This window comes from Topomyia yanbarensis, chromosome 2, assembly GCF_030247195.1.
Source record: "Topomyia yanbarensis strain Yona2022 chromosome 2, ASM3024719v1, whole genome shotgun sequence".
Taxonomy (NCBI): Eukaryota; Metazoa; Arthropoda; class Insecta; order Diptera; family Culicidae; genus Topomyia; species Topomyia yanbarensis.
Genome location: NC_080671.1, coordinates 109,687,766 through 109,701,249, shown reverse-complemented (window position 1 = coordinate 109,701,249; position 13,484 = coordinate 109,687,766). Strand labels below are relative to the sequence as shown.

Below are 13,484 nucleotides of genomic sequence, written 5' to 3'. Positions count from 1 at the left end.
TGTTAAGGTAGTTACTGCTGCTCAGTTACCTTCAAACTACTTAAGGAGAGGTTTTCATTCAAATGATCAAAAAGTAAGAAAAATTTTAACTTTTTTTGTGGGCCAATGAAAAAAGATGGAACGAAACAGTTTTAGTATTCAAAAAGCTTATATTTTCGTCTTCATTTACAAATCCTTTCAAGACGAAAAGAACAAAATGGCACCCGTGGTGACGTTCTGCCTAAGGTTAGGAGCGCGTGGAATCCCAAAACTGCGTGCAGCCTGCTGGCTCAGGATCGATCTGAAATACAAAACTAATAATAAGGCTCTAAAGTAAACTAATTTTTTGGAGGAATGACCTAAGAATGGGTAAACAGCTTCAAATTTTACGTAATGGTGCGATCTCAAATTTTGAGATCGATTTTTTGCCCTCTTTCCACTTTAACGGACCACTCCAAGATCAACTGTGGATATTTACTTACTGTGCATAATGATTTTTTCCGCTGTCTGTATGACGCGTACCATATTAAACTCGTTTCTATACCTAAAACAAAGCATAGAGTGTATTTTAGAATGAATATAAAATCAACATATTCATTCGTTTTTATGATTTCCTGTCCAGAAAACTAGAGGCTTGGTAGATACCCGAACGGCATGGCGTTATCTAGCGCAGTAATATTCTGGACATTTTATCTTGAGTACTACCTAATACATAGCACTCAACTCACCTTGATCACTTTGTGACATCCAGAGAAACCTCGTTTATCCGAGAGAATCCACAAAAAAGACCCTTGAATCGACTTTTCCTATCCCAAAGTTTTAGGAAAGTAAACTTTTGTTTACGTTCACATCGGCAACACTATATAATTTGCTGAATTTTACGAGCATAGTGTAAATATTGTTGAAATGTGGTCAGAATTCAATATTGATTATTATAAGACATAAATATTACAATATTATAAAGCATGTATGTAAACCAATGCTTGGATATACTTATATGTGCGTTTTGATTTGCAAAAAAAATTACGAGCATTTTTACAAGTTTTCATTCAATAAATGAATGAAACAAGCTGGCATAATTGACCAATTATAGTTGTTCCATTGTTACAGTGTGAAGACGCGTTGCATAAAATTGTATTCCATGGCCATCTACCAATAGTTTCGCTTGTTTGTTAACACACTTTTATTGCTGTCAAACGTTTTATCTAGCGAGCTAATTCAAAAGGAATTATATCTATTTTGGGAAACCGAAGCGATTAAAAATGAATAAATGCATTTGTTTGTACTTGCAATTCTAGTAGAACCAAATGTTCTATAATAAAAGAGGATTCTAATGGTTGTATATAATCGTAAAATATATCTGATGCTAACGTCATTTTACCAAAAGTACATTTGCAATGAATGCAGTTGACAATATGGACTTCGTAAATTTGTGATACTATAGAACGAAGAACACATATTTTCTACATTCCGTTTAGGAATTGATTGTAACCGACCTAGGGAAATAATAACCGCGCGTCCGCTTGCCGGCGATGGTTTGTGAAGAATATTTTGCAGGCGGTGGTAGCAGTAATGCGTTACGCTTGTTTTTCTCAGCGCTATTAGACTGAGACATGCAGGTACTGATTTAGTATTATTCTGTTGTAACAGATTTGGCATGATACACATCAAATATTGTAAAAATACACAACAGTTTTTAGTGAAAACGGTTTTGAAACTCAGTACTTGAAACCGAAGAATGTTCTTGCATCCTGAGCGTACGCGAGAGCTGTATAATTTCGAACAAGTTCTTCAACTATAGTTTGATCGACGCATACCTGCCAAAGAACGACACATCTAATCAGATGAAAAATGACCTTTATAAGCGCGTAGAAAAGGCCTTCGAAAAGAAAATAAAACATAACATGAAACTCATACTCGGAGTGGCAAATGGAAAGGTCTACCACAGAGAACAGACGTCCATCTTCAGCATTCAACTTGTGTAAAATCTCTAACGGTTTCGAAGGTAGTTAGGATATCCAAACCAGGTGCGCTACTGCCGTCATGTTTTCTTGTGGCTGACTTCGACAGAATTGACAGCGGTTATTCCTCTACCCAGTCAAACTAGACCGGAACCGGTTCGGACTTCCAGCATGAATTCCAGCTCAAATGCATCAACCGATAGAGTCGGAATCGGTTGTTTTCTTTGAGCAAGATTCCATACTGAATCTATTCAGGATTTCTAACCGGCTCCGGAATGGATTTGACGGATAGTTGGGATAGGTTGGTGTGGCGGCGCTAGTGTTTATCGTATATTAATTCAAATGTTTACACACGTTTTTTAAATATTTTTGTTCGATCATGGATGTCTGTTCTCTGTGGGTCTACACTGAAGATGCCAAGATATTGAAAAGGAAAGTCTCCACTAAACCACATACGATAAAGTAAACGTCAATATCGCAACAGCCAAAGAAATGATACTACAGAATATTCGGACGCACACCAGGAGACATCAAACTGGTGAAACGTGTTTTCAAAACAAATATGTTTTGATACGCGGTTGGTATTTATTTGGTGTCATCAATATTAGTATCTTACGAAAACCGATCGCAATAGAACTATGTGCTTCGTAGCACAGTAGCTATTGACTCGGGATGCTGCTGAAGAATTTGCTCAAAAGCTCAACGAACGAATAGAAGAACGACCTGAAGATTCGAATGCTTGCTGCGGCCAAAAAGGCCACGATATTTTGAAGTGACATCAGTCGGGAAAATACTTTACCTGTATATAAAACGAAGGTTCCACGAAAAAGATTTTAGGAAATCCGAGAGCAACTTTACCTATAATGACGTGGAAAATTTTTACGAGACAATTATCAGCACGAAGAAAAAAGCTCTGTGATACAAGGTATGATTGGGATGAGAAAACTGTTGATAGATTGTACAAAATGTAAGTAGGGGTTTGCCCGCTACTCGGGTTCTTATTTGCCCGGCGTACCCTTCTTTTCAGGGCGGCCTAGGTGCCTCTACGGAATTTCGGATTTTCGTAACAACAAAAAAGGGTAAACAAAACAAAATAAATTACTAAATTTACCGACTTTATTGTCCTCAAACTCTCCACTTCACTGCTGCTTCTGGCGGCTCACTGCTGCGGGCGGAAAGGCGGGCGGTTTCCTCCGACCGGCCGGGACAACAACGGCCGCGTTCTCCTTTGGTCGTTGGCTGCTCCGGCAGCGGTCCTTGGCGTTTAGCTAGGGAGGTAAGCTTGACTCCTTTGTTGGAACCTCCCTAGCGACGTTGGCGACGAATCGCCGGATTGTCTACTCGCCGTAAACGATCCCGGAAGTTACCGCAGTAAACTTCCCAGGGGCAACCTTTGTCCGCCCTGCTTCGTTCTCCTTGGCTATTAGCTATAGAGCTAGGCTCGTTCGACTTATCCTCTATAGCGAGAACGGTTGATGTTCGGTTCCTTGTTAATTAGCCGGGGTAGCGAAAGAACTCCTTTGCAATTAGCTAACCCCTTTTGGCGAACCGACACCACACTATGCACTGTGCCCGAACCACAAACTGGCACTTTTCGACAGGGATTTTACTGTCACACGCGCGCACTAAACTCCACAGTTACGGTGGCGCAAAACTGTCCCGAAAGCAAAATACTCTGGACGTCTGTTCTTTTTCGTGGTCCGTCACTTTCCATTCCACCAAAACAAACACCATCACCACAAAACTGCACCGCCGCATAACTGTCAACTCCTTTGCAGCATAAACAGCAACCAATATAACAGCAAGAGGAGCGCGGTAACCTACCTAGGCCCTATGTTAGTTATTGACAAATGTTTAACAAAAATTATCCAACCTAGCTGCACGAATAAAACCGTTCACATACGCGTAAATGAACAAAATTTACAAGAAAAAATGAACGGTACCAAACAGCGGTGAGCATAATTACACATGTAAACAAATACACTCTACGGATTGTATACCCAATAAATGGTATATTTCCACCCAGTGCTAAATTGTTACCCTGACGGGTTACAAAGAGTAACTGCCAGGTGGAGGAGAAGGAATCAGTTATAAAATTTTTGGATTTGGAGATTAGAACCTCGCCCGATTCCAACTCAAACATATACTATTTGTTCAGTCACTCTTGAATATTATATTTTTATCTTCCTCCACCGTATAAAAATTCAAACTTCGAAACAGATGTCAAAGCAGTTGCAAATGCACATTATACCTATCCTCCAGAAGGACAAAGTTCTACTGTCTCTTTGAATGTATGGGTCGAACTATTGGTCTCGCTCTATCATACCGTTACTCATTACTTTGATTTGCATGTTGCTACGCAATACTCAAATTAGAGGAAATAATATATTTATTGTGTTCCTACCGTGTTTGTTGCTGTACATGTTATAAACATTTGTGAAAAGAGACTTTTTCAAATGAAGCTCTCGATTATTGCTTGGTATTTCTAGTCAAAACAATCAAAGTAACCAGTGTTCCTAAAATACTTTCACCGTCAACATATTTTCTTCCATTGAAGTGGTCCCTTAAGCCTTCACTAAAAATAGTGTATACAAAGAATTTATAGACTTTATAGGTCATTCCTCCAATTAAAAATGTTCTCTTTCGAGCGGTCAAAAGATGAAGTCTTTAAACCGGACCGTTTTCAAATGAGATCGTAGTATGAAATGTTGAAAAATCATGTATTGAGACAAAGGCTTTTAAAGTTTTGAGAACACTTTCGATGAATTACTTCGTGGTAAAATGTCAATATTTTGGAACAATTTCATGGAATTGTGGGTCTTGGACATCACTGATTTCGAATCTGAAGTCAGTTTTTCGGGATTCAAAATGGCCGATCCAATATGGCGGACTTCCATTAAAAGATAAGTGGTATTTCAGCTAAAATCGACGGAAAAAGGCTTTGTGATTTTTAACCCTTGTGAAGGCAAGCTAAAATCCTAACATTAAAGGGCAAGCCGGGCCTCTCAGGCCCGTCTAAATTCAAGCTCCTTTTTGTCGTTCTCATATAGAAAGGTTATGCAATCGGTCGAACTTTTTAACCGAGACCCGCAGGGCCAAATCTCTTATACCATTCGACTCAGTTCGTCGAGATCGTAAAATGTCTGTATGTGTTCGTGTATAGATGTATATATGGATGTATGTATGTGGCAAACAATCTCACCGATTTTTCTCTAAGGTGGCTGGACCGATTTGTACAAATTTAGTCTCAAATGAAAGGTGCAGCCTTCCCATCGGTCGCTATTGATTTTTTTATTGATCCGACTTTCGGTTCTGGAGTTACGTGTTGAAGAGTACAATCACACTGCAAATTTCCATAGAAACTGATACCACCATGATATCCAAATGATGCAATATATATTAAAATATGTGCAACATATTTTGGCTTTGCATGCCTAGATCATTAATGACCCACCGAAGGCACTTCGACCACATTGGCCAGCTATGGCGGTTCTTCATGCACCGGGGGAACTTACCAAGTTCCTAAAATAATGTCATACCTATTCCTCAGCGAATTCTTTACCGATTTTTACAAACTTGGTTTCAAATAAACCGTACAGCATTTCCATTGGTTGCTGTTGAATTTCTAATTGATCCGACTTCCGGTTCCGGAATTACAGGATGATGAGTACGAACATGCAGCAAATCCCGATTTCAGCGTATAAGACGATGGATGTAAAAAGGTCAAATTTTTTTCCAAAAGGTGAGTACTCGGAAGATCACGTTGACTGTCGATTGGTTCTGAGCTCCATTTCGTTTGAACACGACCAATAAATGTTTCTGGGTTGCTATTAATTTCTTCTGATGCATAACCGGAGTACATATTTAGATTCTTCTTCCCAGTCTGCACAAGATTCATTGTCGGAAGCAATATCATTCGCATCTTCTTCCTCGCTTAGCATATCAGCTTCGGCATCGTCTGCTGTTGAATTTGCTCGAATTTCTTCCATTATTTCAGATTCTTTGAGACGATTGAAAACATGGGCATATCGTTTTATAGTCATTTCAATTTTTTGTTGCTTTTAGATCCTACAATTTGAATAATTACGACAACTATAACACAAAGAATAAACAACAAAAATAGACAATAACGACAGAGTTAGGTTATGTTGTATCCAAATAATTGTCAAGTAGACCACAGTGGGTGACATAAAAGTATTTACCAAAAAAATATGACACACGTCATTATCGTATGCTATTTTTACATTTCTTATAAAAGAAATGTATAGAAATCGCTCAAACTTTCAAGATTTTTTTCTTATCAGAAAAGTTAAAAAGATAAAATCAATCAAAACATGAAAAAAATTCCTGCTAATATGAAGATGAACTCATCAAAATGTTTTTTTCGGATAAATATTAATGTATAAAACCCGTGGTATTCCTAGTAAATGTTGCATGCACACCGGGCCTGCCAGGCCCGGCTTTGCCTTTTTGTGCATGTAAAAAATTCAAACATAGCTGCGCATCACTCCATCGATGAAAATTTCACAATTCTTAATTTTTGTTATAGATTTCAAAGCTACTTATCAAAATTTTCATGCCCAAGCTTATACTGCATACACATTTTTTTGTAACTAAAAAATTGTAACGTGCCGGGCCTCTGGGACCCGGTTGCCTTTTTGAGGGTTAAACGCGCATTTTAGCTAATATGTATCAAAGTCAATAAAATAGCCAAGCCGCGAAATACGTTCTCGAGATATGTACACATGTACAGCATTCTGAGAACGTGCATAATGCCACGAAAAGGTTTCTACCTGAGAGGCGCGTCTCGAGCAGAACAACAAACCTTTTTGATGCTCGGATCGAAAAATCTTTTCAAAAAATGCAATGAAAAAAGTCAATTTTTAGAAAATTTTGCATTAGAACGATTTGATATTAAATCTGTAACTAATTTTATTTTTATTTTACTAGTGATGTATGAGTGACCGAAAATAAAAGTCTTAAGAACAGAACATGTTTTGTGCAACTCGCTTTCAATGGATTAGAATGTAAAAATCGGATACAAATTTTGATCGTAATAATTGGACTTGGGCTCTTCGATGTAGGAGTTGTTAAAAAAAACTAAAGGTGGGTAATGTCCGGGACATAACCGCCGTGTTGACGTAGGACTATTCGTTGGCGCATCAAATGATCAAAATTCTGCTTGAATCTCTTTCAAACGGACAAACTAACACGTTAAGTTTGATTCACCAGATTCAGTAGCAGTTTTTGGAAGTTTGTATAGTATCCCGTTTGGTAATTATTTCAGCAAAACAATCTTGTTACCGAGTTCTCCGCATAAAATTTATAAATATCTGTCAATAAGAGTAGATAGTTTTCGGTAAATTTCTGCCCATAAAAGTTAAGGAATATTGACTAGATCAGTTATTCGGAAATTAAATATAGCGAATTTTTTAGGAGCCACTCCCCTTTCTGCCAAAAAAAATTACTTATTTGACATTTTGGAAAAATGAAGGTAGTACGCACCAATTTTATATAATATATATATTTAGGGTAATTTTTGAGGATGACAAAAGACATTTACTACAATATGTGAAATTGAATATTATTAATGTTCTGGTCTATACTGTAAATCACCTTGCCACTAACGTCGAAATTGACGTATGGCCTCAATTCTCATCTAAAATCATAATACTACACTTTCTTTTACTGGAGAGAGTTGTATATCGTCTATAAATCGAACAAATATTAATTTTAACCATTTACCACAAAAATAAGGGTCTTAAATATACGTTATTTTTAGTGAAAAAATTTCGATTATTTTTGGGTCAAAAAAGGTAAAAAAAAATTAACAAAATTCCCTCTCGCCGGTTGATGGGATTGACGGTATTGTAAACATCAGCAAGCCACAATAGATTCAATAGACTTATCTAAATATAAGGACCTTCGCTCTTTTTAGTTTCTATTTGCACCAAGTTCTACTACTTGAGGTTAATTAGTTCTCATGTTAGTAATCCACCAATCATTATGACTACTCAGGATTTGATTTATCTAAGAAGCCGGCTTCAAGATGTTGATTACAATACGCCTCGATAGTGGTGTATCGAGCTGGCCGGGAGGCTGATGTGAGCCTTTTTTCTGTTATATACTTTTTCTCTCCTTACCAGCTCACAACCAAAAATCAACCAAGAAAGGAATAGATAATTGAGAAAGCATATGCTACGTATGGTGGTTGGCTATTCAAGCATTAGTAGTGTTTGAAATTCTAATGTATATTTGTCATGTGATGATCATAACTTCAGCTGTATCTTGTATCTGTCTAATCTATTACAGCTCTCATCTATTGCCTTTTATCTCTTTTTTCGAGTTGTATACTGCCATTCTACGCCCGCCTTGAACTGGGTCAATCAAAAATGACACTTATATCCACCAGATAACACGACATGACCGGGAACTACAGTTGATACGAGGGAACTCACTCCCTCCTAGCATCTGAACCGCACACTAAAATTTAATATCAGATTCACGGCTCGCACGATCATTCAAGACCACGCGCAAATATGTATATGGTACGACGCTCACAATATCGAAGGTATAAACGCGAAGTCACATAAACACTAGCACACGCGAAAAACACGTTAACATACAAACGCTTGAGCTCTTCGCGACGACCCGCGCACACCTGCGCCCGCGATCTCGCAAACATGATTACACCTTGGTGATAGTGAACGTCTTAACACTCATAAATTCTCAAACGCGGTCTCAAGCGGGAAGCTACAAAAATGCCCTCGATCCTAGAAGTCTAGGTCCATGTCTTCAGTTGGACAAATTAAAAAAATACGCTCGCACCTCATGACAACATGACCGAAAATCCAAGCGATATAAGGGAATCCCCTCTCTGCTAGAATCTGTACCGTACGCCGAAAGTTTAATATCAGTTTTACGGTTCACGCAACCATTCAAAAACACACGCAAATATGTTACAAAATCACGTCAGCATAGAAACGCTTGAGCCCCTCGCGATTATCCAAGCAACCCACGCCCACGATCTCGCAAACATGATAACACCCCGGTGATCAGGTGAACGTCTCAGCATTCATTAACTTACAATCGCGGGGGGACGGGCATAGCGTAGTTGCTAAATCGATTTCCTTGTACGCAGCTCATCTGGGTTCGATTCCCAACCCCGCACATAGGGTTAGAGATTTTTCCAAAGAGATTTCTCTAACCCGAAAAGAGACGAATGACCCTAAGGATAAAACCTGAATAATAAAAAAAACAAAAAAAAACTTTACAAACGCGATCTCAAGCATCAACCTACAAACTCCCGCGCTCGCGCGATCATGAGTCGGACACGTCCGGAAGTCTCTATCCTCAGTACCAATAGTCTAGGTCCATGCCAATTAATGAAAAGATTCAAAAAATAAATAAAATTGAAAATTATGAAATAAGAATTCCCATATCCACTAGACAACAGCTTCCATGGCGACATGACCGAGTACCCTAGTGATATGGAAGAACCCACTTTCTTCGAGAATCTGAACCGTACACGAAAAATTAGATTCACGGTCTGCGCACGATCATTCTAGAACACACGCGAATATGCGAAAGGCACACGTTTATAAAATAGAATTTATGCACGCGAAGTTACATACACGTTAGCACACGCGACATACAAACGCCCACGCGATCGAACACGTTAACGTACAAATGCTCCAGACCCTTCGCGATGATACACGCGATCGGGAAGTCTCTACGCCCTCACATATCTGAACCGTACAATGTGTTATCGTTGACACCTGAACAATGTCTCAGATTAACATTTATCACATTCATATTTTAGTTAGTTTATTTAAATAATTTATAATTTTGTTTCGTTTAATTATTTTTGAATTTCTCAATAGAAAGGTATTGCAATTGCTCTGAAAACTGACTTTTTAACGGAGGCCCGGAGGGACATATACCATTCGATTCAGCTCGTCGAGTTCGGCAAATGTCTGTGTGTAAGTATGTGTGTATGTGCGTCTGTGTGTGTGTACGCGTACACAATCTCACTCACTTTTCTCAGAGATGGCTGAACCAATTTTCACAAACTTACTCCCAAATGAATGGTGCAACGTTCCCATAGGCTGCTATTGAATTTCTAATGAATCCGACTTCCGGTTCCGTAATTACACAACTGCTTCGATTTGTAGTACTAGATCACTAACAGCCATTCAAAGTCTCTTTGGTCACATTGGCCAACATAAAAAACACCTTTTTTCGATGGTGGAGTTCTCACTTGCTCTCTTGTCGTGTAACAATAAAGCTCCAGGGCCAGACAGAATCAAATTCAACTTGTTGAAGAATCTGCCGGACTCTGCCAAGAGACGCTTGTTGAACTTATTTAATAAGTTTCTTGAGGCTAACATTGTCCCACACGATTGGAGGCAAGTGAAGGTCATCGCCATCCAAAAACCAGGAAAACCAGCCTCCGACCACAATTCGTATCGACCGATCGCAATGCTATCCTGTATCCGGAAGTTATTCGAGAAAATGATCCTATCCCGCCTCGACAATTGGGTCGAAGCAAATGGCTTACTGTCAGATACACAATTTGGCTTTCGCAAAGGCAAAGGGACGAACGATTGTCTTGCGTTGCTCTCAACAGAAATTCAAATGGCCTATTCTAGTAAAGAGCAGATGTGTCAGTGTTCTTAGATATTAGGCTTTCGATTAAGTTTCGATCGAAATTATTTCAGAGAAGCAGCACCAGCATGGTCTTTCAGCGACTTTAAATAACTTTTTACTAAACTTGTTGTCGGAAAAGCACATGCATTTTTCGCATGGTGACTTATCGACATCACGATTTAGCTACATGGGCCTTCCTCAGGGCTTATGTCTAAGCCACCTGTTATACAATTTCTATGTCAACGACATTGATGAATGTCTTGACAATTCCTGCACGTTAAGGCAACTTGCAGACGATGGCGTGGTGTCGGTTACGGGACCCAAAGCTGTCGATCTACAAGGACCATTACAGAATACCTTGGACAATTTGTCGGCTTGGGCTATTAAGCTGGGTATCGAATTCTCCACGGAGAAAACTGAGCTATTTGTATTTTCTAGGAAACGTGAACCAGCACAACTACAGCTTCTATTAATGGGTCAAACCATCGCTCAGGTCTTCACAGTAAAATATCTAGGGGTCTGGTTCGACTAGAAAGGTACTATTCGGTATCTGAAACAGAAATTCCAACAAAGGATCAACTTTCTTCGTACAATATCCGTAACATGGTGGGGTGCCCACCCAGGAGACCAAATTAGGTTGTATCAAACAACGATACTGTTGGTAATGGAATATGGATGCTTCTGCTTTCGCTCCGCCGCGGCGAACATACAATCTCGAAGTCCTGCCGGGATCTCCCGCTGAAAAATCGATTTAGGGAACTCTCATATCGATTGCTCATTCGATGCGATATCTTGAACCCGGTGGTGATTGAAAATTTCGAAAGGCTTGTTGAGCTCAATTCTCAGATCCGTTTCATGTCCCTGTACTTTGACTACTTGGCGCAGAATATTAACCCTTCTTCTTACAATCCCAACCGTGTACATTTCATAAATACTTCTGAATCTACTGTTTTCTTCGACACATCCATGAAAGATGAGATTTGTGGAATTCCGGACCACATACGCCTACAAGTGGTTCCAAACATTTTTTATAATAAATTCCGAGAAGTCGACTGTTCTAAGATGTTTTATACTCACGGATCAAACCTCGAAGGCTCCACTAGCTTCGGTATTCTCAATCAAAAGTTCAGCGCCTCCTACAAACACAGTGACCCCGCTTCAGTTTACGCCGCAGAACTAGCTGATATTAAGTATACCCTTGGAGTCATTGAAACATTACCCGCAGACCATTACTTCATCGTCTCGGATAGTCTGAATTCTATTGACGCTATTCGCTAGATGAAACATGGGAAGCCCTCCTCGTATTTTTTGGGGAAAATACGGGAACTACTGAGTGCTTTATCTGATAAATCTTTCCAGATTACCTTGGTGTGGCTCCCTTGTCATTGCTCCATTCCGGGCAATGAGAAGGCGGACTCCTTAGCTAAGGTGGGTGCCCTAGAAGGTGACGTTTTTGAAAGACCAATTTGCTTCCACGTATTTTTCAGTTTTACTCATCAGAGAACCCTCGAAAGTTGGCAAACCTCGTGGAGCAAAGGGGAGCTAGGAAGGTGGCTCGATAGTCCCTAAGGTATCGACGAAACCTTGGTTCAAGGGGATGGATGTGGGTCGTGACTTCATTCGTGTGATGTCCCGACTCATGGCAAACCATTATACGCTGGATGCACATCTCCGGCGTATTGGGATCGTGGAAACTGGTATCTGCGCTTGTGGCGACGGCTATCACAATATCGAGCACATTATCTGGGCGTACACCGAGTACAGTTTCGCCAGGTCTCGGCTTATGGACACCCTCCGGGCCCGAGGAAGACCACCGAATGTCCCGGTTCGAGATGTGCTGGCAAGCCGCGATGTCCTCTATATGTCCCTTATATACACATTCGTAAAAACCATCAATATAAAAATTTAACTGCCCCTTCTTATTTCCTATCATTCTCAGAAACGCTCTCTTCCACCTGTCCCATATACCTACGAAGATTTGATGGGACTCCAAGGCGACACAAAAAATCTGCCAATGAGCCAACAAACGGGACCTACAGTACGAACATCACACGCGCAACTCGAACTCTCCGATCCGCATCTGAGCCGTCTGGAGGAACCCCTGCCGACTCGAGGAAGAACACCCGGCCTCCCTCTACATAATTCTTCTTGATGAAGGCCACCCGAGTCTACATCCTATGCCGTTGATCTCCCGATGCCTGAAACTGAAAGTTAATAACTTTCTTCCCTGCCATCTTTGTCCACCCTCCCAACCCCTGACTCTTATACCCAGAAGTATCACCCCTTACCCCCCCCCCCCCCCCGCATCCACCAAATTGCTCCCCGAAGCATTTAGCTCTTTCTGTCTCTTCTAGTTCTAACTATTAAATTATATAATTTCATTGAAAATACCCAACTCTACTACCACGAAAATAACTCTAATTAATCTCCCCGAATCTTTACAAAACGAAATCACGCCCTCTAGTTATTCCTAGTTTTAAGATAGTTATAAAAATTGTCCCCCTTAGTTAAAAATTATTTTCTTCAAAAATCTTCCTGCTAAAAATGTCAAACCATATTGCCATAAAAACTAAATGACCCCCTAATCTTACGAAAATTATATTACCCCCTTGTGTATATGTATAGTTATGAATTCTCCTTAGTTTAATTTAAAAAAAAATCAACATGTAATCCCCTAGTTTTAAGTAATTTGAAATGTAAAACAAACCAAGATTGGCACCTTTAAGCTAACGCAAACCTGCCTTATCAAATAAACAAATTGAATAAAAAAAATACCACACGATTCAAATAATCAAAATGAATCGTATAAAATGAATGAAATGATGAAGATGAATGACAAAAAATGAATACACGAAGAAACTGTAGAAATGAATAAAATTAATGCATAACATCATT

At 39.5% G+C, this 13,484-nt stretch overlaps 1 protein-coding gene across 1 annotated transcript in view; it reads right to left on the bottom strand.

The window, feature by feature from the left end:
* The window catches only part of LOC131679164 (uncharacterized protein DDB_G0283357-like), a 469,006-nt gene that overhangs the window by 215,301 nt on the left and 240,221 nt on the right, over positions 1–13,484 (bottom strand). The gene's annotated exons all lie outside the window — the stretch shown is intronic.